Here is a 21,614-nt window from a genome sequence, read left to right as displayed (position 1 = left end):
CTTTCCTGTATAAAACTTTTTATAACTTTGTGAAATTTATGCTTAAATCTCCCCAACTCCTTTCCCGAATCAGTCCTGTTTCTTTCCTTTGACTTCGAGGACAATACGCCAGAAACTTCATCCAATCCCTTGTCTTATCTCTTTTCTAAGGCATATCTTCACGTTATGTCCAGAACACTCCGCCAAAAGCATCCATATAGTTTAAGCACAGACGAGGTTCGAAGTCTTGATCATCAGTTTACGAAACAGACACCTTACCACTTGGCCCCTGGACCTGTTTTGCAACCTTTGGTATATTTTCCATCCGCATCATTTTTAACTTTTATGCAAGTACTCAAAAGTTAATAGTGAACTCGCTAACCCTACTTTACGTTCAAATTTAATGTTGCAAAGTATTTTACACGTTGCTGTATTTTTTGATCTACATGAATTTCGGGTTTTGTTGTGTAAAACGTTTTATAACTTTGTGCAATTTATGCCTAAATCTTTTCAACCCCATTGCCGATTCAGTCCTGTTTGTTTCCTTTGACTTATAGAACCATACCCCTGAAATTTCATCCAATCCCTTGCCTTATTTCTCTTCTAAGGCATATCTGCACACTTTGTCAGGAAATCTCCGCAAAAGTCGTCCACATAATTTAGACACAGATAAGGTTCGAACTCGTGATTTATGGTTTACGAGACCGACGCCTTACCACTTGGCCACTGCACCTGTTTTGCAACATTTGGTATATTTTCCATGTGCATCATTATTAAAATATTATGCAAGCCCACAATAGTTAACAGTGAGCTCGCTAAGCCTAGGTCACGTTCAAACTAAATAGCGCAAACTATCTTACACGTTGCCATGTTCTTCAATCTACAAGAATTTCGGGCTTTCCTGTATAAAACGTTTTATAATTTTGTGAAATTTATGCTTAAATCTTCCCAACTCCTTTCCCGATTCAGTCCTGTTTCTTTCCTTTGACTTCGAGGACAATACGCCAGAAACTTCATCCAATCCCTTGTCTTATCTCTTTTCTAAGGCATATCTTCACGTTATGTCCAGAACACTCCGCCAAAAGCATCCATGTAGTTTAGGCACAGACGAGGTTCGAAGTCTTGATCATCAGTTTACGAAACAGACGCCTTACCACATGGCCCCTGGACCTGTTTCGTATCCTTTGTACTATTTTCCATTCGCAGCATTTTTAACTTTTTACACAAGTACTCAAAAGTTAATAGTGAACGCGCTAAACCTACTTTACGTTCAAATTTAATAGTGCAAAGTATCTTACACGTTGCTGTGTTTTTTGATCTACAGGAATTTTGGCTTTCTTGTATAAAACGTTTTATAACTTTGTGCATTTTATGCTCAAATCTTCTCAACACCATTGCCGATTCAGTCCTGTTTATTTCCTTTGACTTGAAGGACCATACCCCTGGTGTTTCATCCAATTCTTCACTTCTTTCAGTTCTAAGTCATATCTGCACGTTATGTCCGGAAAACTCCGGCAAACGCCACCATATATCTTAGGCACAGTCGAGGCTCGATCTCGTGATCTTCGGTTTACGAGACCGACGCCTTACCACTTGGCCACTGCGCCTGTTTTGCATCCTTTGGTATATTTTCCATCCGCGTCATTTTTAACCTTTATGTAAGCACTCACAAGTTAATAGTGAACTCTCTAAGCCTACTTTACGTTCCAACTTAATAGTACAAAGTATCTTACACGTTGCTGTGTTTTTTGATCTACAGGAATTTCAGGCTTTCTTGTATAAAACGTTTTATAACTTTGTGCATTTTATGCTTAAATCTTCTCAACTGTATTCACGATTCAGTCCTGTTTATTTCCTTTGACTTCGAGGACAATACGCCAGAAATTTCATCCAATTTCTTGACTTCTTTCAATTCTAAGGCATATCTGCTTGTGATGTCTGGAACACTCCGGCAAACGCATCCATGTAACATAGGCACAGACGAGGTTCGAACTCGTGATCTTCGGTTTACGAGACCGACGCCTTACCACTTGGCCGCTGCGCCTGTTTTGCATCCTTTGGTATATTTTCCATCCGCATCATTTTTAACTTTTTATGCAAGTACTCAAAAGTTAATAGTGAACTTGCTAAGCCTAGGTCACGTTCAAACTAAATAGTGCAAAGTATCTTACACGTTGCTGTGTTTTTTGATATACAGGAATTTCGGGCTTTCTTGTATAAAACGTTTTATAACTTTGTGCATTTTATGCTTAAATCTTCTCAACCCCATTGCCGATTCCGTCCTGTTTACTTCCTTTGACTTGGAGGAACATGCCCCTGAAATTTCATCCAATCCCTTGCCTTATTTCTCTTCTAAGGCATATCTGCACACTTTGTCAGAAAATCTCCGCAAAAGTCGTCCACATATTTTAGGCACAGACGAGGTTCGAACTCATGATCTTCGGTTTACGAGACCGACACCTTACCACTTGGCCACTGCGCCTGATTTGTATCCTTTGGTACATTTTCCATCCGCATCATTATTAACTTTTTATGCAAGCACTCACAAGTTAATAGTGAACTCTCTAACCCTACTTTACGTTCCAATTTAATGGCGCAAGGTATCTTACACGTTGCCGTATTTTTTGATCTACATGAATTTCGGGCTTTCCTGTATAAAACGTTTTATATCTTTGTGCATTTTATGCCTAAATCTTCTCAACCACATTGCCGATTCAGTCCTGTTTATTTCCTTTGACTTGGAGGACCATACCCCTAAAATTTCATCCAATCCTTTGTCTTACTTCTCTACTAAGGCATATCTGCACACTTTGTCAGGAAATCTCCGCAAACCTCGTCCACATTATATAGACACAGACGAGGATCGAACTCGCAATCTTCGGTTTACGAGAGCGAGGCCTTACCACTTGGCCACTGCGCCTGTTTTGCAACCTTTAGTATATATTCCATGTGCATCATTATTAAAATATTATGCAAGCCCACAATAGTTAACAGTGAGCTCGCTAAGCCTAGGTCACGTTCAAACTAAATAGCGCAAACTATCTTACACGTTGCCATGTTGTTCGATCTACAAGAATTTCGGGCTTTCCTGTATGAAACGTTTTATAACTTCGTGAAATTTATGCTTAAATCTTCCCAACTCCTTTCCCGATTCAGTCCTGTTTCTTTCCTTTGACTTCGAGGACAATACGCCAGAAATTTCATCCAATCCCTTGTCTTATCTCTTTTCTAAGGCATATCTTCACGTTATGTCCAGAACACTCCGCCAAAAGCATCCATGTAGTTTTGGCACAGACGAGGTTCGAAGTCTTGATCATCAGTTTACGAAACAGACGCCTTACCACTTGGCCACTGCGCCTGTTTTGCATCCTTTGGTATATTTTCCATCCGCGTCATTTTTCACCTTTTTTTAAGCAAGCACTCACAAGTTAACAGTGAACTCTCTAAGCCTACTTTACGTTCAAACTTAATAGTACAAAGTATCTTACACGTTGCTGTGTTTTTTGATATCAGGAATTTCGGGCTTTCTTGCATAAAACGTTTTATAACTTTGTGCATTTTATGCTTAAATCTTCTCAACTGTATTCACGATTCAGTCCTAATTATTTCCTTTGACTTCGAGGACAATACGCCAGAAATTTCATCCAATTTCTTGACTTCTTTCAATTCTAAGGCATATCTGCGTGTTATGTCTGGAACACTCCGGCAAACGCATCCATATAACATAGGCACAGACGAGGTTCGAACTCGTTATTCTTCGGTTTACGAGACCGACGCCTTACCACTTGGCCACTGCGCCTGTTTAGTAACCTTTGGTATATTCTCCATCTGCATCATTATTAACATTTTATGCAAGCACTCACAAGTTAACAATGAACTCGCTAAGCTTTTGTCATGCTCAATTTTAACGGTGTAAAGTAACTTACATGTGGCTGTGTTATTCGATATATAGGAATTTTGGAGTTTCCTGCTAAAAGGTTTATAACTTTGTGCAATTTATGCTTAGATTTTCCCCAGTCCATTGTCAATTTAGTCCTGTTCATTTCCTTTGATTTGGAGAACAATACGCCAACTGCTTCATCCAATTTCTTGACTTCTTTCACTTCCAAGTCATATCTGCACGTTATGTCTGGAAAACTCCGGCAACCGCACCCATATAACTTAGGCACAGACGAAGATCGAACTCGTGATCTTTGGTTTACGAGACCGACGACTTACAAGTTGGCCACTGCGCCTGATTTGTATCCTTTGGTACATTTTCCATCCGCATCATTATTAACTTTTTATGCAAGCACTCAAAAGTTAATAGTGAACTCGCTAAGCCTAGGTCACGTTCAAACTAAATAGTGCAAAGTATTTTACACGTTGCTGTGTTTTTTATCTGCAGGGATTTCGGGCTTTCTTGTATAAGACGTTTTATAACTTCGTGCATTTTATGCTTAAATCTTCTCAACCCCATTGCCGATTCAGTCCTGTTTACTTCCTTTGACTTGGAGGACCATACCGCTGAAATTCCATCCAATCCCTTGTCTTATTTCTCTTCTAAGGCATATCTGCACACTTTGTCAGGAAATATACGCAAGACTCGTCCACATAATTCAGGCACAGACGAGGTTCGAACTCGTGATCTTCGGTTTACGCCTTACCACTTGGCCGCTGCGCCTGTTTTGCATCCTTTGGTATATTTTCCATCCGCGTCATTTTTAACTTTTTATGCAAGTACTCAAAAGTTAATAGTGAACTCGCTAACCCTACTTTACGTTCAAATTTAATGGCGCAAAGTATCTTACACGTTGCTGTATTTTTTGATCTACATGAATTTCGGGATTTGTTGTCTAAAACGTTTTATAACTTTGTGCATTTTATGCCTAAACCTTCTCAACCACATTGGCGATTCAGTCCTATTTATTTCCTTTGACTTGGAGGACCATACCCCTGAAATTTCATGCAATCCTTTGTCTTACTTCTCTTCTAAGGCATATCTGCACACTTTGTCAGGAAATCTCCGCAAACCTCGTCCACATAACATAGGCACAGACGAGGATCGAACTCGTGATCTTCAGTTTACGAGAGCGACGCCTTACCAATTGGCCACTGCGCCTGTTTTGCAACCTTTGGTATATTTTCCATGTGCATCATTATTAAAATATTATGCAAGCCCACAATAGTTAACAGTGAGCTCGCTAAGCCTAGGTCACGTTCAAACTAAATAGCGCAAACTATCTTACACGTTGCCATGTTGTTCGATCTACAAGAATTTCGGGCTTTCCTGTATAAAACGTTTTATAACTTTGTGCATTTTATGCTCAAATCTTCTCAACACCATTGCCGATTCAGTCCTGTTTATTTCCTTTGACTTGAAGGACCATACCCCTGGTGTTTCATCCAATTCTTCACTTCTTTCAGTTCTAAGTCATATCTGCACGTTATGTCCGGAAAACTCCGGCAAACGCCACCATATATCTTAGGCACAGTCGAGGCTCGATCTCGTGATCTTCGGTTTACGAGACCGACGCCTTACCACTTGGCCACTGCGCCTGTTTTGCATCCTTTGGTATATTTTCCATCCGCGTCATTTTTAACCTTTATGTAAGCACTCACAAGTTAATAGTGAACTCTCTAAGCCTACTTTACGTTCCAACTTAATAGTACAAAGTATCTTACACGTTGCTGTGTTTTTTGATCTACAGGAATTTCAGGCTTTCTTGTATAAAACGTTTTATAACTTTGTGCATTTTATGCTTAAATCTTCTCAACTGTATTCACGATTCAGTCCTGTTTATTTCCTTTGACTTCGAGGACAATACGCCAGAAATTTCATCCAATTTCTTGACTTCTTTCAATTCTAAGGCATATCTGCTTGTGATGTCTGGAACACTCCGGCAAACGCATCCATGTAACATAGGCACAGACGAGGTTCGAACTCGTGATCTTCGGTTTACGAGACCGACGCCTTACCACTTGGCCGCTGCGCCTGTTTTGCATCCTTTGGTATATTTTCCATCCGCATCATTTTTAACTTTTTATGCAAGTACTCAAAAGTTAATAGTGAACTTGCTAAGCCTAGGTCACGTTCAAACTAAATAGTGCAAAGTATCTTACACGTTGCTGTGTTTTTTGATATACAGGAATTTCGGGCTTTCTTGTATAAAACGTTTTATAACTTTGTGCATTTTATGCTTAAATCTTCTCAACCCCATTGCCGATTCCGTCCTGTTTACTTCCTTTGACTTGGAGGAACATGCCCCTGAAATTTCATCCAATCCCTTGCCTTATTTCTCTTCTAAGGCATATCTGCACACTTTGTCAGAAAATCTCCGCAAAAGTCGTCCACATATTTTAGGCACAGACGAGGTTCGAACTCATGATCTTCGGTTTACGAGACCGACACCTTACCACTTGGCCACTGCGCCTGATTTGTATCCTTTGGTACATTTTCCATCCGCATCATTATTAACTTTTTATGCAAGCACTCACAAGTTAATAGTGAACTCTCTAACCCTACTTTACGTTCCAATTTAATGGCGCAAGGTATCTTACACGTTGCCGTATTTTTTGATCTACATGAATTTCGGGCTTTCCTGTATAAAACGTTTTATATCTTTGTGCATTTTATGCCTAAATCTTCTCAACCACATTGCCGATTCAGTCCTGTTTATTTCCTTTGACTTGGAGGACCATACCCCTAAAATTTCATCCAATCCTTTGTCTTACTTCTCTACTAAGGCATATCTGCACACTTTGTCAGGAAATCTCCGCAAACCTCGTCCACATTATATAGACACAGACGAGGATCGAACTCGCAATCTTCGGTTTACGAGAGCGAGGCCTTACCACTTGGCCACTGCGCCTGTTTTGCAACCTTTAGTATATATTCCATGTGCATCATTATTAAAATATTATGCAAGCCCACAATAGTTAACAGTGAGCTCGCTAAGCCTAGGTCACGTTCAAACTAAATAGCGCAAACTATCTTACACGTTGCCATGTTGTTCGATCTACAAGAATTTCGGGCTTTCCTGTATGAAACGTTTTATAACTTCGTGAAATTTATGCTTAAATCTTCCCAACTCCTTTCCCGATTCAGTCCTGTTTCTTTCCTTTGACTTCGAGGACAATACGCCAGAAATTTCATCCAATCCCTTGTCTTATCTCTTTTCTAAGGCATATCTTCACGTTATGTCCAGAACACTCCGCCAAAAGCATCCATGTAGTTTTGGCACAGACGAGGTTCGAAGTCTTGATCATCAGTTTACGAAACAGACGCCTTACCACTTGGCCACTGCGCCTGTTTTGCATCCTTTGGTATATTTTCCATCCGCGTCATTTTTTACCTTTTTTTAAGCAAGCACTCACAAGTTAACAGTGAACTCTCTAAGCCTACTTTACGTTCAAACTTAATAGTACAAAGTATCTTACACGTTGCTGTGTTTTTTGATATCAGGAATTTCGGGCTTTCTTGCATAAAACGTTTTATAACTTTGTGCATTTTATGCTTAAATCTTCTCAACTGTATTCACGATTCAGTCCTAATTATTTCCTTTGACTTCGAGGACAATACGCCAGAAATTTCATCCAATTTCTTGACTTCTTTCAATTCTAAGGCATATCTGCGTGTTATGTCTGGAACACTCCGGCAAACGCATCCATATAACATAGGCACAGACGAGGTTCGAACTCGTTATTCTTCGGTTTACGAGACCGACGCCTTACCACTTGGCCACTGCGCCTGTTTAGTAACCTTTGGTATATTCTCCATCTGCATCATTATTAACATTTTATGCAAGCACTCACAAGTTAACAATGAACTCGCTAAGCTTTTGTCATGCTCAATTTTAACGGTGTAAAGTAACTTACATGTGGCTGTGTTATTCGATATATAGGAATTTTGGAGTTTCCTGCTAAAAGGTTTATAACTTTGTGCAATTTATGCTTAGATTTTCCCCAGTCCATTGTCAATTTAGTCCTGTTCATTTCCTTTGATTTGGAGAACAATACGCCAACTGCTTCATCCAATTTCTTGACTTCTTTCACTTCCAAGTCATATCTGCACGTTATGTCTGGAAAACTCCGGCAACCGCACCCATATAACTTAGGCACAGACGAAGATCGAACTCGTGATCTTTGGTTTACGAGACCGACGACTTACAAGTTGGCCACTGCGCCTGATTTGTATCCTTTGGTACATTTTCCATCCGCATCATTATTAACTTTTTATGCAAGCACTCAAAAGTTAATAGTGAACTCGCTAAGCCTAGGTCACGTTCAAACTAAATAGTGCAAAGTATTTTACACGTTGCTGTGTTTTTTATCTGCAGGGATTTCGGGCTTTCTTGTATAAGACGTTTTATAACTTCGTGCATTTTATGCTTAAATCTTCTCAACCCCATTGCCGATTCAGTCCTGTTTACTTCCTTTGACTTGGAGGACCATACCGCTGAAATTCCATCCAATCCCTTGTCTTATTTCTCTTCTAAGGCATATCTGCACACTTTGTCAGGAAATATACGCAAGACTCGTCCACATAATTCAGGCACAGACGAGGTTCGAACTCGTGATCTTCGGTTTACGCCTTACCACTTGGCCGCTGCGCCTGTTTTGCATCCTTTGGTATATTTTCCATCCGCGTCATTTTTAACTTTTTATGCAAGTACTCAAAAGTTAATAGTGAACTCGCTAACCCTACTTTACGTTCAAATTTAATGGCGCAAAGTATCTTACACGTTGCTGTATTTTTTGATCTACATGAATTTCGGGATTTGTTGTCTAAAACGTTTTATAACTTTGTGCATTTTATGCCTAAACCTTCTCAACCACATTGGCGATTCAGTCCTATTTATTTCCTTTGACTTGGAGGACCATACCCCTGAAATTTCATGCAATCCTTTGTCTTACTTCTCTTCTAAGGCATATCTGCACACTTTGTCAGGAAATCTCCGCAAACCTCGTCCACATAACATAGGCACAGACGAGGATCGAACTCGTGATCTTCAGTTTACGAGAGCGACGCCTTACCAATTGGCCACTGCGCCTGTTTTGCAACCTTTGGTATATTTTCCATGTGCATCATTATTAAAATATTATGCAAGCCCACAATAGTTAACAGTGAGCTCGCTAAGCCTAGGTCACGTTCAAACTAAATAGCGCAAACTATCTTACACGTTGCCATGTTGTTCGATCTACAAGAATTTCGTGCTTTCCTGTATAAAACGTTTTATAACTTTGTGCAATTTATGCTTAAATCTTCCCTACTCCTTTCCCGATTCAGTCCTGTTTCTTTCCTTTTACTTCGAGGACAATACGCCAGAAACTTCATCCAATCCCTTGTCTTATCTCTTTTCTAAGGCATATCTTCACGTTATGTCTGGAACACTCCGGCTAACGCATCCATATAACATAGGCACAGACAAGGTTCGAAGTCGTGATCTTCGGTTTACGAGACCGACGCCTTACCACTTGGCCACTGCGCCTGTTTATTAACCTTTGGTATATTCTCCATCCGCATCATTATTAACATTTAATGCAAGCACTCACAAGTTAACAATGAACTCGCTAAGCTTTTGTCATGCTCAAATTTAACGGTGTAAAGTAACTTACTTGTGGCTGTGTTATTTGATATATAGGAATTTTGGAGTTTCCTGTATAAAAGGTTTATAACTTTGTGCAATTTATGCTTAGATTTTCCCCAGTCCATTGCCAATTTAGTCCTGTTATTTTCCTTTGATTTGGAGAACAATACGCCAAGTGCTTCATCCAATTTCTTGACTTCTTTCACTTCCAAGTCATATCTGCACGTTATGTCTGGAAAACTCCGGCAAACGCACCCATATAACTTAGGCACAGACGAAGATCGAACTCTTGATCTTTGGTTAACGAGACCGACGACTTACCACTTGACCGCTGCGCCTGTTTTGTATCCTTTGGTATATTTTCCATCCGCATCATTTTTAACTTTTTATGCAAGCACTCAAAAGTTAATAGTGAACTCGCTAAGCCTAGGTCACGTTCAAACTAAATAGTGCAAAGTATCTTACAGGTTGCTGTGTTTTTTGATCTACAGGAATTTCGGGCTTTCTTGTATAAAACGTTTTATAAATTTGTGCATTTTATGCTTAAATCTTCTCAACCCCATTGCCGCTTCCGTCCTGTTTACTTCCTTTGACTTGGAGGAACATGCCCCTGAAATTTCATCCAATCCCTTGCCTTATTTCTCTTCTAAGGCATATCTGCACACTTTGTCAGGAAATCTCCGCAAAAGTAGTCCACATATTTTAGGCACAGACGAGGTTCGAACTCATGATCTTCTGTTTACGAGACCGACGCCTTACCACTTGGCCACTGCGCCTGATTTGTATTCTTTGGTACATTTTCCATCCGCATCATTATTAACTTTTTATGCAAGCACTCACAAGTTAATAGTGAACTCTCTAACCCTACTTTACGTTCAAATTTAATGGCGCAAAGTATCTTACACGTTGCCGTATTTTTTGATCTACATGAATTTCGGGATTTGTTGTGTAAAACGTTTTATAACTTTGTGCATTTTATGCCTAAGTCTTCTCAACCACATTGCCGATTCAGTCCTGTTTATTTCCTTTGACTTGGAGGACCATACCCCTGCAGTTTCATCCAATCCCTTGTCTTACTTCTCTTCTAAGGCATATCTGCACACTTTGTCAGGAAATCTCCGCAAACCTCGTCCACATAATATAGGCACAGACGAGGATCGAACTCGTGATCTTCGGTTTACGAGAGCGAGGCCTTACCACTTGGCCACTGCGCCTGTTTTGCAACCTTTGGTATATTTTCCATGTGCATCATTATTAAAATATTATGCAAGCCCACAATGGTTAACAGTGAGCTCGCTAAGCCTAGGTTACGTTCAAACTAAATAGCGCAAACTATCTTACACGTTGCCATGTTGTTCGATCTACAAGAATTTCAGGCTTTCCTGTATAAAACGTTTTGTAACTTTGTGCAATTTATGCTTAAATCTTCCCAACTCCTTTCCCGATTCAGTCCTGTTTCTTTCCTTTGACTTCGAGGACAATACGCCAGAAACTTCATCCAATCCCTTGTCTTATCTCTTTTTTAAGGCATAATTTCACGTTATGTCCAGAACACTCCGCCAAAAGCATCCATATAGTTTAGGCACAGACGAGGTTCGAAGTCTTGATCATCAGTTTACGAAACAGACGCCTTACCAATTGGCCCCTGGACCTGTTTCGTATCCTTTGTACTATTTTCCATTTGCAGCATTTTTAACTTTTTATGCAAGTACTCAAAAGTTAATAGTGAACGCGCTAAACCTACTTTACGTTCAAATTTAATAGTGCAAAGTATCTTACACGTTGCTGTGTTTTTTGATCTACAGGAATTTCGGCCTTCTTGTATAAAACGTTTTATAACTTTGTGCATTTTATGCTCAAATCTTCTCAACACCATTGCCGATTCAGTCCTGTTTATTTCCTTTGACTTGGAGGACCATACCCCTAGTGTTTCATCCAATTCTTCACTTCTTTCACTTCTAAGTCATATCTGCACATTATGTCTGGAAAACTCCAGCAAACGCCACCATATATCTTAGGCACAGATGAGGCTCGAACTCGTGATCTTCGGTTTACGAGACCGACGCCTTACCACTTGGCCACTGCGCCTGTTTTGCATCCTTTGGTATATTTTCAGTCCGCGTCATTTTCGACCTTTTATGCAAGCACTCACAAGTTAATAGTGAACTCTCTAAGCCTACTTTACGTTCAAACTTAATAGTGCAAAGTATCTTACACGTTGCTGTGTTTTTTGATCTACAGGAATTTCGGGCTTTCTTGTATAAAACGTTTTATAACTTTGTGCATTTTATGCTTAAATCTTCTCAACTGTATTCACGATTCAGTCCTGTTTATTTCCTTTGACTTCGAGGACAATACGCAAGAAATTTCATCCATTTTCTTGACTTCTTTCAATTCTAAGGCATATCTGCGTGTTATGTCTGGAACACTCCGGCAAACGCATCCATATAACATAGGCACAGACGAGGTTCGCACTCGTGATCTTCGGTTTACGAGACCGACGCCTTACCACTTGGCCACTGCGCCTGTTTAGTAACCTTTGGTATATTCTCCATCCGCATCATTATTAACATTTTATGCAAGCACTCACAAGTTAACAGTGAACTCGCTAAGCTCTTGTCATAATCAAATTTAACGGTGTAAAGTAACTTACCTGTGGCTGTGTTATTCGATATATAGGAATTTTGGAGTTTCCTGTATAAAATGTTTAAAACTTTGTGCAATTTTTGCTTAGATTTTCCCCAGTCCATTGCCAATTCAGTCCTGTTCATTTCCTTTGATTTGGAGAACAATACGCCAGGTACTTCATCCAATTTCTTGACTGCTTTCACTTCCAAGTCATATCTGCACGTTATGTCTGGAAAACTCCGGCAAATGCACCCATATAACTTAGGCACAGACGAAGATCGAACTCGTGATCTTTGGTTTACGAGACCGACGACTTACAACTTGGCCACTGCGCCTGTTGTGCATCCTTTGGTATATTTTCCATCCTCATCATTATTAACTTTTTATGCAAGCACTCAAAAGTTAATAGTGAACTCGCTAAGCCTAGATCACGTTCTAACTAAATAGCGCAAAGTATCTTACACGTTGCCGTGTTGCTCCATCTACAATAATTTCGGGCTTTCCTATATAAAACTTTTTATAACTTTGTGCAATTTATGCTTAAATCTTCTCAACTCCTTTACCGATTCAGTCCTGTTTCTTTCCTTTGACTTTGACGACAATACGCCGGAAAATTCATCAAATCCCTTGTCTTATTTCTCTTCTAAGGCGTATCTGCACGTTATGTCCAGAAAACTCCGCCAAAAGCATCCATATAGTTTAGGCACAGACGAGGTTCGAAGTCTTGATCGTCGGTTTACGAAACCGACGCCTTACCACTTGGCCACTGCGCCTGTTTAGTAACCTTTTGCATATTTTCCATTCGCAGCATTTTTAACATTTTATGCAAGTACTCAAAAGTTAATAGTGAACCCGCTAAGCCTACTTTACGTTCAAATTAAATAGTGCAAAGTACCTTACACGTTGCTGTGTTTTTTATCTACAGGAATTTCGGGCTTTCTTGTATAAAACGTTTTATAACTTTGTGCATTTTATGCTTAAATCTTCTCAACCTCATTGCCGATTCAGTCCTGTTTATTTCCTTTGACTTGGAGGACAATACCCCTGAAATTTCATCCAATCCCTTGTCTTATTTCTCTTCTAAGGCATATCTGCACACTTCGTCAGGAAATTTCCCCAAAAGTCGTCCACATAATTTAGGCACCGACGAAGTTAGAACTCGTGATCTTTGGTTTACGAGACCGATGCCTTACCACTTGGCCACTGCGCTTGTTTTGCTTCCTTTGGTACATTTTCCATCCGCATCATTATTAAAACTTTATGCAAGCATTCACAAGGTAATACTGAACTCGCTAAGCCTTTGTCACAATCAAACTTAGCGGTGCAAAGTAACTTACACGTTGCTGTGTTGTTCGATCTACAAGAATTTCGGGCTTTCATGCATAAAACTTTTTATAATTTTGTGCAATTTATGCTTAAATCTTCTCAACTGCATTCCCTATTCAGTCCTGTTTATTTCCTTTGACTTCGAGGACAATACGCCGGAAAATTCATCCAATCCCTTGTCTTATTTCTCTTCTAAGGCGTATGTGCACGTTATGTCCAGAAATTTCCGCCAAAAGCATCCATATAGTATAGGCACAGACGAGGTTTGAAGTCTTGATCTTCGGTTTACAAAACCGACGCCTTACCACTTGGCCACTGCGCCTGTTTAGTAACCTTTGGAACATTTTCCATCCGCATCGCTATTAAAATTTTATGCAAGCACTCACAAGGTAATACTGAACTCGCTAAGCCTTTGTCACAATCAAATTTAACGGTGCAAATTAACTTACACGTAGTTGTGTTGTTTGATCTACAGGTATTTCGTGCTTTCCTGCATAAAACTTTTTATAACTTTTATCAATTTATGCTTAAATCATCTCAACTGCATTCCCGATTCAGTCCTGTTTATTTCCTTTGACATCGAGGACAATACGCCAGAAATTTCATCCAATTTCTTGACTTCTTTCAATTCTAAGGCATATCTGCATGTTATGTCTGGAACACTCCGGCAAACGCATCCATATAATTTAGGCACAGACGGGGTTCAAACTCGTGATCTTCGGTTTACGAGACCGACGCCTTACCACTTGGCTACAGCGCCTCCTTCGTAACCTTTGGTATATTCTCCATCTGCATCAATATTAACATTTTATGCAAGCACTCACAAGTTAACAATGAACTCGCTAAGCTATTGTCATGATCAAATTTAACGGTGTAAAATAACTTACCCGTTGCTGTGTTATTCGATATATAGGAATTTTGGAGTTTCCTGTATAAAAGGTTTATAACTTTGCTTAATTTATGCTTAGATGTTCCCCAGTCCATTGCCAATTTAGTCCTGTTCACTTCCTTTGATTTGGAGAACACTACGCCAGGTGCTTTATCCAATTTCTTGATTTCTTTCACTTCCAAGTCATATCTGCACGTTATGTCTGGAAAACTCCGGCAAACGAACCCATATAACATGGGCACAGACGAGGATCGAACTCGTGATCTTCGGTTTACGAGACCGACGCCTTACCACTTGGCCACTGCGCCTGTTTTGCATCCTTTGGTATATTTTCCATGCGCGTCATTTTTAAATCTTCATGCAAGAAGTCAAAAGTTAATATTGAACTAGCTAAGCCTACTTTACGTTCAAACTAAATAGTGCAAAGTATCTTACACGTTGCTGTGTTTTTTGATCTACAGGAATTTCGGCTTTCTTGTATAAAACGTTTTATAACTTTGTGCATTTTATGCTTAAATCCTCTCAACCCCATTGCCGATTCAGTCCTGTTTGCTTCCTTTGACTTCGAGGACCATGCCCCTGAAATTTCTTCCAATCCTTTGCCTTATTTTTCTTCTAAGGCATATCTGCACACTTTGTCAGGAAATATACGCAAAACTCGTCCACATAATTTAGGCACAGACGTGGTTCGAACTCGTGATCTTCAGTTTACGAGACCGACGCCTTACCACATGGCCACTGCGCCTGTTTTGCAACCTTTGGTATATTTTCCCTGTGCATCATTATTAACTTTTTATGCAAGCACTCAAAAGTTAATAGTGAACTCGCTAAGCCTAGGTCACGTTCAAACTAAATAGTGCAAAGTATTTTACACGTTGCCGTGTTGTTCGATCTACAAGAATTTTGGGCTTTCCTGTATAAAACTTTTTATGACTTTGTGCAATTTATACTTAAATCTTTTGAAATCCATTCCCGATTCAGTCCTGTTTGTTTCTTTTGACTTCGAGCACCATACGCCTGAAATTTCATCCAATTTCTTGACTTCTTTCAATTCTAAGGCATATCTGCATGTTATGTCTGGAACACTCCGGCAAACGCATCCATATAATTTAGGCACAGACGGGGTTCAAACTCGTGATCTTCGGTTTACGAGACCGACGCCTTACCACTTGGCCACAGCGCCTCCTTCGTAACCTTTGGTATATTCTCCATCTGCATCATTATTAACATTTTATGCAAGCACTCACAAGTTAACAATGAACTCGCTAAGCTATTGTCATGATCAAATTTAACGGTGTAAAATAACTTACCCGTTGCTGTGTTATTCGATATATAGGAATTTTGGAGTTTCCTGTATAAAAGGTTTATAACTTTGCTTAATTTATGCTTAGATGTTCCCCAGTCCATTGCCAATTTAGTCCTGTTCACTTCCTTTGATTTGGAGAACACTACGCCAGGTGCTTTATCCAATTTCTTGACTTCTTTCACTTCCAAGTCATATCTGCACGTTATGTCTGGAAAACTCCGGCAATTGCACCCATATAACATGGGCACAGCCGAGGATCGAACTCGTGATCTTCGGTTTACGAGACCGACGTCTTACCACTTTGCCACTGCGCCTGTTTTGCATCCTTTGGTATATTTTCCTTCCGCGTCATTTTTAAATTTTTATGCAAGAAGTCAAAAGTTAATATTGAACTCGCTAAGCCTACTTTACGTTCAAACATAATAGTGCAAAGTATCTTACACGTTGCTGTGTTTTTTTATCTACAGGCATTTTGGGCTTTCTTGTATAAAACGTTTTATAACTTTGTGCATTTTATGCTTAAATCCTCTCAACCCCATTGCCGATTCAGTCCTGTTTGCTTCCTTTGACTTGGAGGACCATGCCCCTGAAATTTCTTCCAATCCTTTGCCTTATTTTTCTTCTAAGGCATATCTGCACACTTTGTCAGGAAATATACGCAAAACTCGTCCACATAATTTAGGCACAGACGTGGTTCGAACTCGTGATCTTCGGTTTACGAGACCGACGCCTTACCACATGGCCACTGCGCCTGTTTTGCAACCTTTGGTATATTTTCCCTGTGCATCATTATTAACTTTTTATGCAAGCACTCAAAAGTTAATAGTGAACTCGCTAAGCCTAGGTCACGTTGAAACTAAGTAGTGCAAAGTATTTTACACGTTGCTGTTTTCTTTTTGATCTGCAGGGATTTCGGGCTTTCTTGTGTAAAACGTTTTATAACTTTGTGCATTTTATGCCTAAATCTTCTCAACCCCATTGCCGATTCAGTCCTGTTTATTTCCTTTGACTTGGAGGACCATACCCCTGAAATTTCATCCAATCCCTTGTCTTACTTCTCTTCTAAGGCATATCTGCACACTTTGTCAGGAAATCTCCGCAAAGCTCGTCCACATAATTTAGGCACAGACGAGGTTCGAACTCCTGATCTTCGGTTTACGAGACCGACGCCTTACCACTTGGCCAATGCGCCTGTTTTGCAACCTTTGGTATATTTTCCATGTGCATCATTATTAACTTTTTATGCAAGCACACAAAAGTTAATAGTGAACTCGCTAAGCCTAGGTCACGTTCAAACTAAGTAGTGCAAAGTATTTTACACGTTGCTGTGTTTTTGATCTACAGGGATTTCGGGCTTTCTTGTGTAAAACGTTTTAAAACTTTGTGCATTTTATGCCTAAATCTTCTCAACCCCATTGCCGATTCTGTCCTGTTTATTTCCTTTGACTTGGAGGACCATACCCCTGAAATTTCATCCAATCCTTTGTCTTACTTCTCTTCTAAGGCATATCTGCACACTTTGTCAGGAAATCTCCGCAAACCTCGTCCACATAATTTAGGTACAGACGAGGATCGAACTCGTGATCATCGGTTTACGAGACCGACGCCTTACCACTTGGCCACTGCGCCTGTTTTGCAACGTTTGGTATATTTTCCATGTGCATCATTATTAAAGTATTATGCAAGCCCTCAATAGTTAACAGTGAGCTCGCTAAGCCTAGGTCACGTTCAAACTAAATAGCGCACACTATCTTACACGTTGCCATGTTGTTCGATCTACAAGAATTTCGGGCTTTCCTGTATAAAACTTTTTATAACTTTGTGCAATTTATGCTTAAATCTTCCCAACTCCTTTCCCGATTCAGTCCTGTTTCTTTCCTTTGACTTCGAGGACAATACGCCAGAAACTTCATCCAATCCCTTGTCTTATCTCTCTTCTAACGCATGTCTTCACGTTATGTCAAGAAAACTCCGCCAAAAGCATCCATATAGTTTAGGCACAAACGAGGTTCGAAGTCTTGATCATCAGTTTACAAAACAGACGCCTTACCACTTGGCCACTGCGCCTGTTTTGCATCCTTTGGTATATTTTCCATCCGCGTCATTTTTAACTTTTTATGCAAGAAGTCAAAAGTTAATATTGAACTCGCTAAGCCTACTTTACGTTCAAACATAATAGTGCAAAGTATCTTACACGTTGCTGTGTTCTTTGATCTACAGGCATTTTGGGCTTTCTTGTATAAAACGTTTTATAACTTTGTGCTTTTTATGCTTAAATCTTCTCAAACCCATTGCCTATTCAGTCCTGTTTACTTCCTTTGACTTGGAAGACCATGCCCCTGAAATTTCCTCCAATCCCTTGTCTTATTTCTCTTCTAAGACATATCTGCACACTTTGTCGGGAAATCTCCGCAAAATCGTCCACATAATTTAGGCACAGATGAGGTTCGAACTCGTGATCATCGGTTTACGAGACCGACGCCTTACCACTTGGCCACTGCGCCTGATTTGCATCCTTTGGTACATTTTCCATCCGCATCATTATTAACTTTTTTAAAAAGCACTCAAAAGTTAATAGCGAACTCGCTAAGCCTAGGTCACTTTCAGACTAAATAGTGCAAAGTATCTTACACGTTGCTGTGTTTTTTGATCTACAAAAATTTGGGCTTTCTTGTATAAAACGTTTTATAACTTTGTGCATTTTATGCTTAAATCTTCTCAACCCCATTGCCGATTCAGTCCTGTTTACTTCCTTTGACTTGGAGGACCATGGCCCTGAAATTTCATCCAATCCCTTGCTTTATTTCTCTTCGAAGGCATGTCTGCACGTTATGTCATTAAATGTCCGCAAAAGTCGTCCACATAATTTAGGCACAGATGAGGTTCGAACTCGTGATCTTCGGTTTACGAGACCGACGCCTTACCACTTGACCACTGCGCCTGATTTGCATCCTTTGGAACATTTTCCATCCGCATCATTATTAACTTTTTTAAAAAGCACACAAAAGTTAATAGTGAACTCGCTAAGCCTAGGTCACGTTCAAACTAAATAGTGCAAAGTATCTTACACGTTGCTGTGTTTTTTGATCTACAAGAATTTCGGCGTTCTTGTATAAAACGTTTTATAACTTTGTGCATTTTATGCTTAAATCTTCTCAACCCCATTGCCGATTCAGTCCTGTTTACTTCCTTTGACTTGGAGGACCATGCCCCTGAAATTTCATACAATACCTTGCCTTATTTCTCTTCTAAGGCATATCTGCACACTTTGTCAGGAGATATACGCAAAACTCGTCCACATAATTTAGGCACAGACGAGGTTCGAACTCCTGATCTTCGGTTTACGAGACCGACGCCTTACCACTTGGCCACTGCGCCTGTTTTGCAACCTTTGGTATATTTTCCATGTGCATCATTATTAACTTTTTATGCAAGCACACAAAAGTTAATAGTGAACTCGCTAAGCCTAGGTCACGTTCAAACTAAGTAGTGCAAAGTATTTTACACGTTGCTGTGTTTTTGATCTACAGGGATTTCGGGCTTTCTTGTGTAAAACGTTTTAAAACTTTGTGCATTTTATGCCTAAATCTTCTCAACCCCATTGCCGATTCTGTCCTGTTTATTTCCTTTGACTTGGAGGACCATACCCCTGAAATTTCATCCAATCCTTTGTCTTACTTCTCTTCTAAGGCATATCTGCACACTTTGTCAGGAAATCTCCGCAAACCTCGTCCACATAATTTAGGTACAGACGAGGATCGAACTCGTGATCATCGGTTTACGAGAACGACGCCTTACCACTTGGCCACTGCGCCTGTTTTGCAACGTTTGGTATATTTTCCATGTGCATCATTATTAAAGTATTATGCAAGCCCTCAATAGTTAACAGTGAGCTCGCTAAGCCTAGGTCACGTTCAAACTAAATAGCGCACACTATCTTACACGTTGCCATGTTGTTCGATCTACAAGAATTTCGGGCTTTCCTGTATAAAACTTTTTATAACTTTGTGCAATTTATGCTTAAATCTTCCCAACTCCTTTCCCGATTCAGTCCTGTTTCTTTCCTTTGACTTCGAGGACAATACGCCAGAAACTTCATCCAATCCCTTGTCTTATCTCTCTTCTAACGCATGTCTTCACGTTATGTCCAGAAAACTCCGCCAAAAGCATCCATATAGTTTAGGCACAAACGAGGTTCGAAGTCTTGATCATCAGTTTACAAAACAGACGCCTTACCACTTGGCCACTGCGCCTGTTTTGCATCCTTTGGTATATTTTCCATCCGCGTCATTTTTAACTTTTTATGCAAGAAGTCAAAAGTTAATATTGAACTCGCTAAGCCTACTTTACGTTCAAACATAATAGTGCAAAGTATCTTACACGTTGCTGTGTTCTTTGATCTACAGGCATTTTGGGCTTTCTTGTATAAAACGTTTTATAACTTTGTGCTTTTTATGCTTAAATCTTCTCAAACCCATTGCCTATTCAGTCCTGTTTACTTCCTTTGACTTGGAAGACCATGCCCCTGAAATTTCCTCCAATCCCTTGTCTTATTTCTCTTCTAAGACATATCTGCACACTTTGTCGGGAAATCTCCGCAAAATCGTCCACATAATTTAGGCACAGATGAGGTTCGAACTCGTGATCATCGGTTTACGAGACCGACGCCTTACCACTTGGCCACTGCGCCTGATTTGCATCCTTTGGTACATTTTCCATCCGCATCATTATTAACTTTTTTAAAAAGCACTCAAAAGTTAATAGCGAACTCGCTAAGCCTAGGTCACTTTCAGACTAAATAGTGCAAAGTATCTTACACGTTGCTGTGTTTTTTGATCTACAAAAATTTGGGCTTTCTTGTATAAAACGTTTTATAACTTTGTGCATTTTATGCTTAAATCTTCTCAACCCCATTGCCGATTCAGTCCTGTTTACTTCCTTTGACTTGGAGGACCATGGCCCTGAAATTTCATACAATCCCTTGCTTTATTTCTCTTCGAAGGCATGTCTGCACGTTATGTCATTAAATGTCCGCAAAAGTCGTCCACATAATTTAGGCACAGATGAGGTTCGAACTCGTGATCTTCGGTTTACGAGACCGACGCCTTACCACTTGACCACTGCGCCTGATTTGCATCCTTTGGAACATTTTCCATCCGCATCATTATTAACTTTTTTAAAAAGCACTCAAAAGTTAATAGCGAACTCGCTAAGCCTAGGTCACTTTCAGACTAAATAGTGCAAAGTATCTTACACGTTGCTGTGTTTTTTGATCTACAAAAATTTGGGCTTTCTTGTATAAAACGTTTTATAACTTTGTGCATTTTATGCTTAAATCTTCTCAACCCCATTGCCGATTCAGTCCTGTTTACTTCCTTTGACTTGGAGGACCATGGCCCTGAAATTTCATACAATCCCTTGCTTTATTTCTCTTCGAAGGCATGTCTGCACGTTATGTCATTAAATGTCCGCAAAAGTCGTCCACATAATTTAGGCACAGATGAGGTTCGAACTCGTGATCTTCGGTTTACGAGACCGACGCCTTACCACTTGACCACTGCGCCTGATTTGCATCCTTTGGAACATTTTCCATCCGCATCATTATTAACTTTTTTAAAAAGCACACAAAAGTTAATAGTGAACTCGCTAAGCCTAGGTCACGTTCAAACTAAATAGTGCAAAGTATCTTACACGTTGCTGTGTTTTTTGATCTACAAGAATTTCGGCGTTCTTGTATAAAACGTTTTATAACTTTGTGCATTTTATGCTTAAATCTTCTCAACCCCATTGCCGATTCAGTCCTGTTTACTTCCTTTGACTTGGAGGACCATGCCCCTGAAATTTCATACAATACCTTGCCTTATTTCTCTTCTAAGGCATATCTGCACACTTTGTCAGGAGATATACGCAAAACTCG

At 39.8% G+C, this 21,614-nt stretch overlaps 24 non-coding genes across 24 annotated transcripts; all 24 read right to left on the bottom strand.

Annotated features, from left to right (window-relative positions):
• Positions 1-1,514: 1,514 nt before the first annotated feature.
• On the bottom strand, positions 1,515-1,586 carry Trnat-cgu (transfer RNA threonine (anticodon CGU)). Its single transcript has one exon. It is a non-coding gene; the product is annotated as a tRNA-Thr (tRNA).
• A 365-nt stretch (positions 1,587-1,951) lies between these two features.
• Positions 1,952-2,023, bottom strand: Trnat-cgu (transfer RNA threonine (anticodon CGU)). Its single transcript has one exon. It is a non-coding gene; the product is annotated as a tRNA-Thr (tRNA).
• A 366-nt stretch (positions 2,024-2,389) lies between these two features.
• Positions 2,390-2,461, bottom strand: Trnat-cgu (transfer RNA threonine (anticodon CGU)). The gene has a single exon. It is a non-coding gene; the product is annotated as a tRNA-Thr (tRNA).
• Positions 2,462-3,705: 1,244 nt separating this feature from the next.
• Positions 3,706-3,778, bottom strand: Trnat-cgu (transfer RNA threonine (anticodon CGU)). Its single transcript has one exon. It is a non-coding gene; the product is annotated as a tRNA-Thr (tRNA).
• A 1,667-nt stretch (positions 3,779-5,445) lies between these two features.
• On the bottom strand, positions 5,446-5,517 carry Trnat-cgu (transfer RNA threonine (anticodon CGU)). Its single transcript has one exon. It is a non-coding gene; the product is annotated as a tRNA-Thr (tRNA).
• Positions 5,518-5,882: 365 nt separating this feature from the next.
• Trnat-cgu (transfer RNA threonine (anticodon CGU)) lies at positions 5,883-5,954 on the bottom strand. The gene has a single exon. It is a non-coding gene; the product is annotated as a tRNA-Thr (tRNA).
• A 366-nt stretch (positions 5,955-6,320) lies between these two features.
• Positions 6,321-6,392, bottom strand: Trnat-cgu (transfer RNA threonine (anticodon CGU)). The gene has a single exon. It is a non-coding gene; the product is annotated as a tRNA-Thr (tRNA).
• A 1,244-nt stretch (positions 6,393-7,636) lies between these two features.
• Positions 7,637-7,709, bottom strand: Trnat-cgu (transfer RNA threonine (anticodon CGU)). The gene has a single exon. It is a non-coding gene; the product is annotated as a tRNA-Thr (tRNA).
• A 1,668-nt stretch (positions 7,710-9,377) lies between these two features.
• Trnat-cgu (transfer RNA threonine (anticodon CGU)) lies at positions 9,378-9,449 on the bottom strand. Its single transcript has one exon. It is a non-coding gene; the product is annotated as a tRNA-Thr (tRNA).
• Positions 9,450-10,252: 803 nt separating this feature from the next.
• On the bottom strand, positions 10,253-10,324 carry Trnat-cgu (transfer RNA threonine (anticodon CGU)). Its single transcript has one exon. It is a non-coding gene; the product is annotated as a tRNA-Thr (tRNA).
• A 366-nt stretch (positions 10,325-10,690) lies between these two features.
• Positions 10,691-10,762, bottom strand: Trnat-cgu (transfer RNA threonine (anticodon CGU)). The gene has a single exon. It is a non-coding gene; the product is annotated as a tRNA-Thr (tRNA).
• Positions 10,763-11,564: 802 nt separating this feature from the next.
• On the bottom strand, positions 11,565-11,636 carry Trnat-cgu (transfer RNA threonine (anticodon CGU)). The gene has a single exon. It is a non-coding gene; the product is annotated as a tRNA-Thr (tRNA).
• A 366-nt stretch (positions 11,637-12,002) lies between these two features.
• On the bottom strand, positions 12,003-12,074 carry Trnat-cgu (transfer RNA threonine (anticodon CGU)). The gene has a single exon. It is a non-coding gene; the product is annotated as a tRNA-Thr (tRNA).
• A 2,116-nt stretch (positions 12,075-14,190) lies between these two features.
• On the bottom strand, positions 14,191-14,262 carry Trnat-cgu (transfer RNA threonine (anticodon CGU)). Its single transcript has one exon. It is a non-coding gene; the product is annotated as a tRNA-Thr (tRNA).
• A 365-nt stretch (positions 14,263-14,627) lies between these two features.
• Positions 14,628-14,699, bottom strand: Trnat-cgu (transfer RNA threonine (anticodon CGU)). Its single transcript has one exon. It is a non-coding gene; the product is annotated as a tRNA-Thr (tRNA).
• An 803-nt stretch (positions 14,700-15,502) lies between these two features.
• Trnat-cgu (transfer RNA threonine (anticodon CGU)) lies at positions 15,503-15,574 on the bottom strand. Its single transcript has one exon. It is a non-coding gene; the product is annotated as a tRNA-Thr (tRNA).
• Positions 15,575-17,254: 1,680 nt separating this feature from the next.
• Positions 17,255-17,326, bottom strand: Trnat-cgu (transfer RNA threonine (anticodon CGU)). The gene has a single exon. It is a non-coding gene; the product is annotated as a tRNA-Thr (tRNA).
• An 803-nt stretch (positions 17,327-18,129) lies between these two features.
• On the bottom strand, positions 18,130-18,201 carry Trnat-cgu (transfer RNA threonine (anticodon CGU)). The gene has a single exon. It is a non-coding gene; the product is annotated as a tRNA-Thr (tRNA).
• A 365-nt stretch (positions 18,202-18,566) lies between these two features.
• On the bottom strand, positions 18,567-18,638 carry Trnat-cgu (transfer RNA threonine (anticodon CGU)). The gene has a single exon. It is a non-coding gene; the product is annotated as a tRNA-Thr (tRNA).
• A 365-nt stretch (positions 18,639-19,003) lies between these two features.
• Trnat-cgu (transfer RNA threonine (anticodon CGU)) lies at positions 19,004-19,075 on the bottom strand. Its single transcript has one exon. It is a non-coding gene; the product is annotated as a tRNA-Thr (tRNA).
• Positions 19,076-19,440: 365 nt separating this feature from the next.
• Positions 19,441-19,512, bottom strand: Trnat-cgu (transfer RNA threonine (anticodon CGU)). Its single transcript has one exon. It is a non-coding gene; the product is annotated as a tRNA-Thr (tRNA).
• Positions 19,513-20,315: 803 nt separating this feature from the next.
• Trnat-cgu (transfer RNA threonine (anticodon CGU)) lies at positions 20,316-20,387 on the bottom strand. Its single transcript has one exon. It is a non-coding gene; the product is annotated as a tRNA-Thr (tRNA).
• A 365-nt stretch (positions 20,388-20,752) lies between these two features.
• Positions 20,753-20,824, bottom strand: Trnat-cgu (transfer RNA threonine (anticodon CGU)). The gene has a single exon. It is a non-coding gene; the product is annotated as a tRNA-Thr (tRNA).
• A 365-nt stretch (positions 20,825-21,189) lies between these two features.
• On the bottom strand, positions 21,190-21,261 carry Trnat-cgu (transfer RNA threonine (anticodon CGU)). The gene has a single exon. It is a non-coding gene; the product is annotated as a tRNA-Thr (tRNA).
• Between the last annotated feature and the right edge of the window lie 353 nt (positions 21,262-21,614).

The sequence above is a fragment of the Hydractinia symbiolongicarpus genome, chromosome 14 (assembly GCF_029227915.1).
Source record: "Hydractinia symbiolongicarpus strain clone_291-10 chromosome 14, HSymV2.1, whole genome shotgun sequence".
Lineage (NCBI taxonomy): Eukaryota > Metazoa > Cnidaria > Hydrozoa > Anthoathecata > Hydractiniidae > Hydractinia > Hydractinia symbiolongicarpus.
Note: the sequence above shows the minus strand (reverse complement) of the source record. Positions and strands in the feature narration are given on the sequence as shown.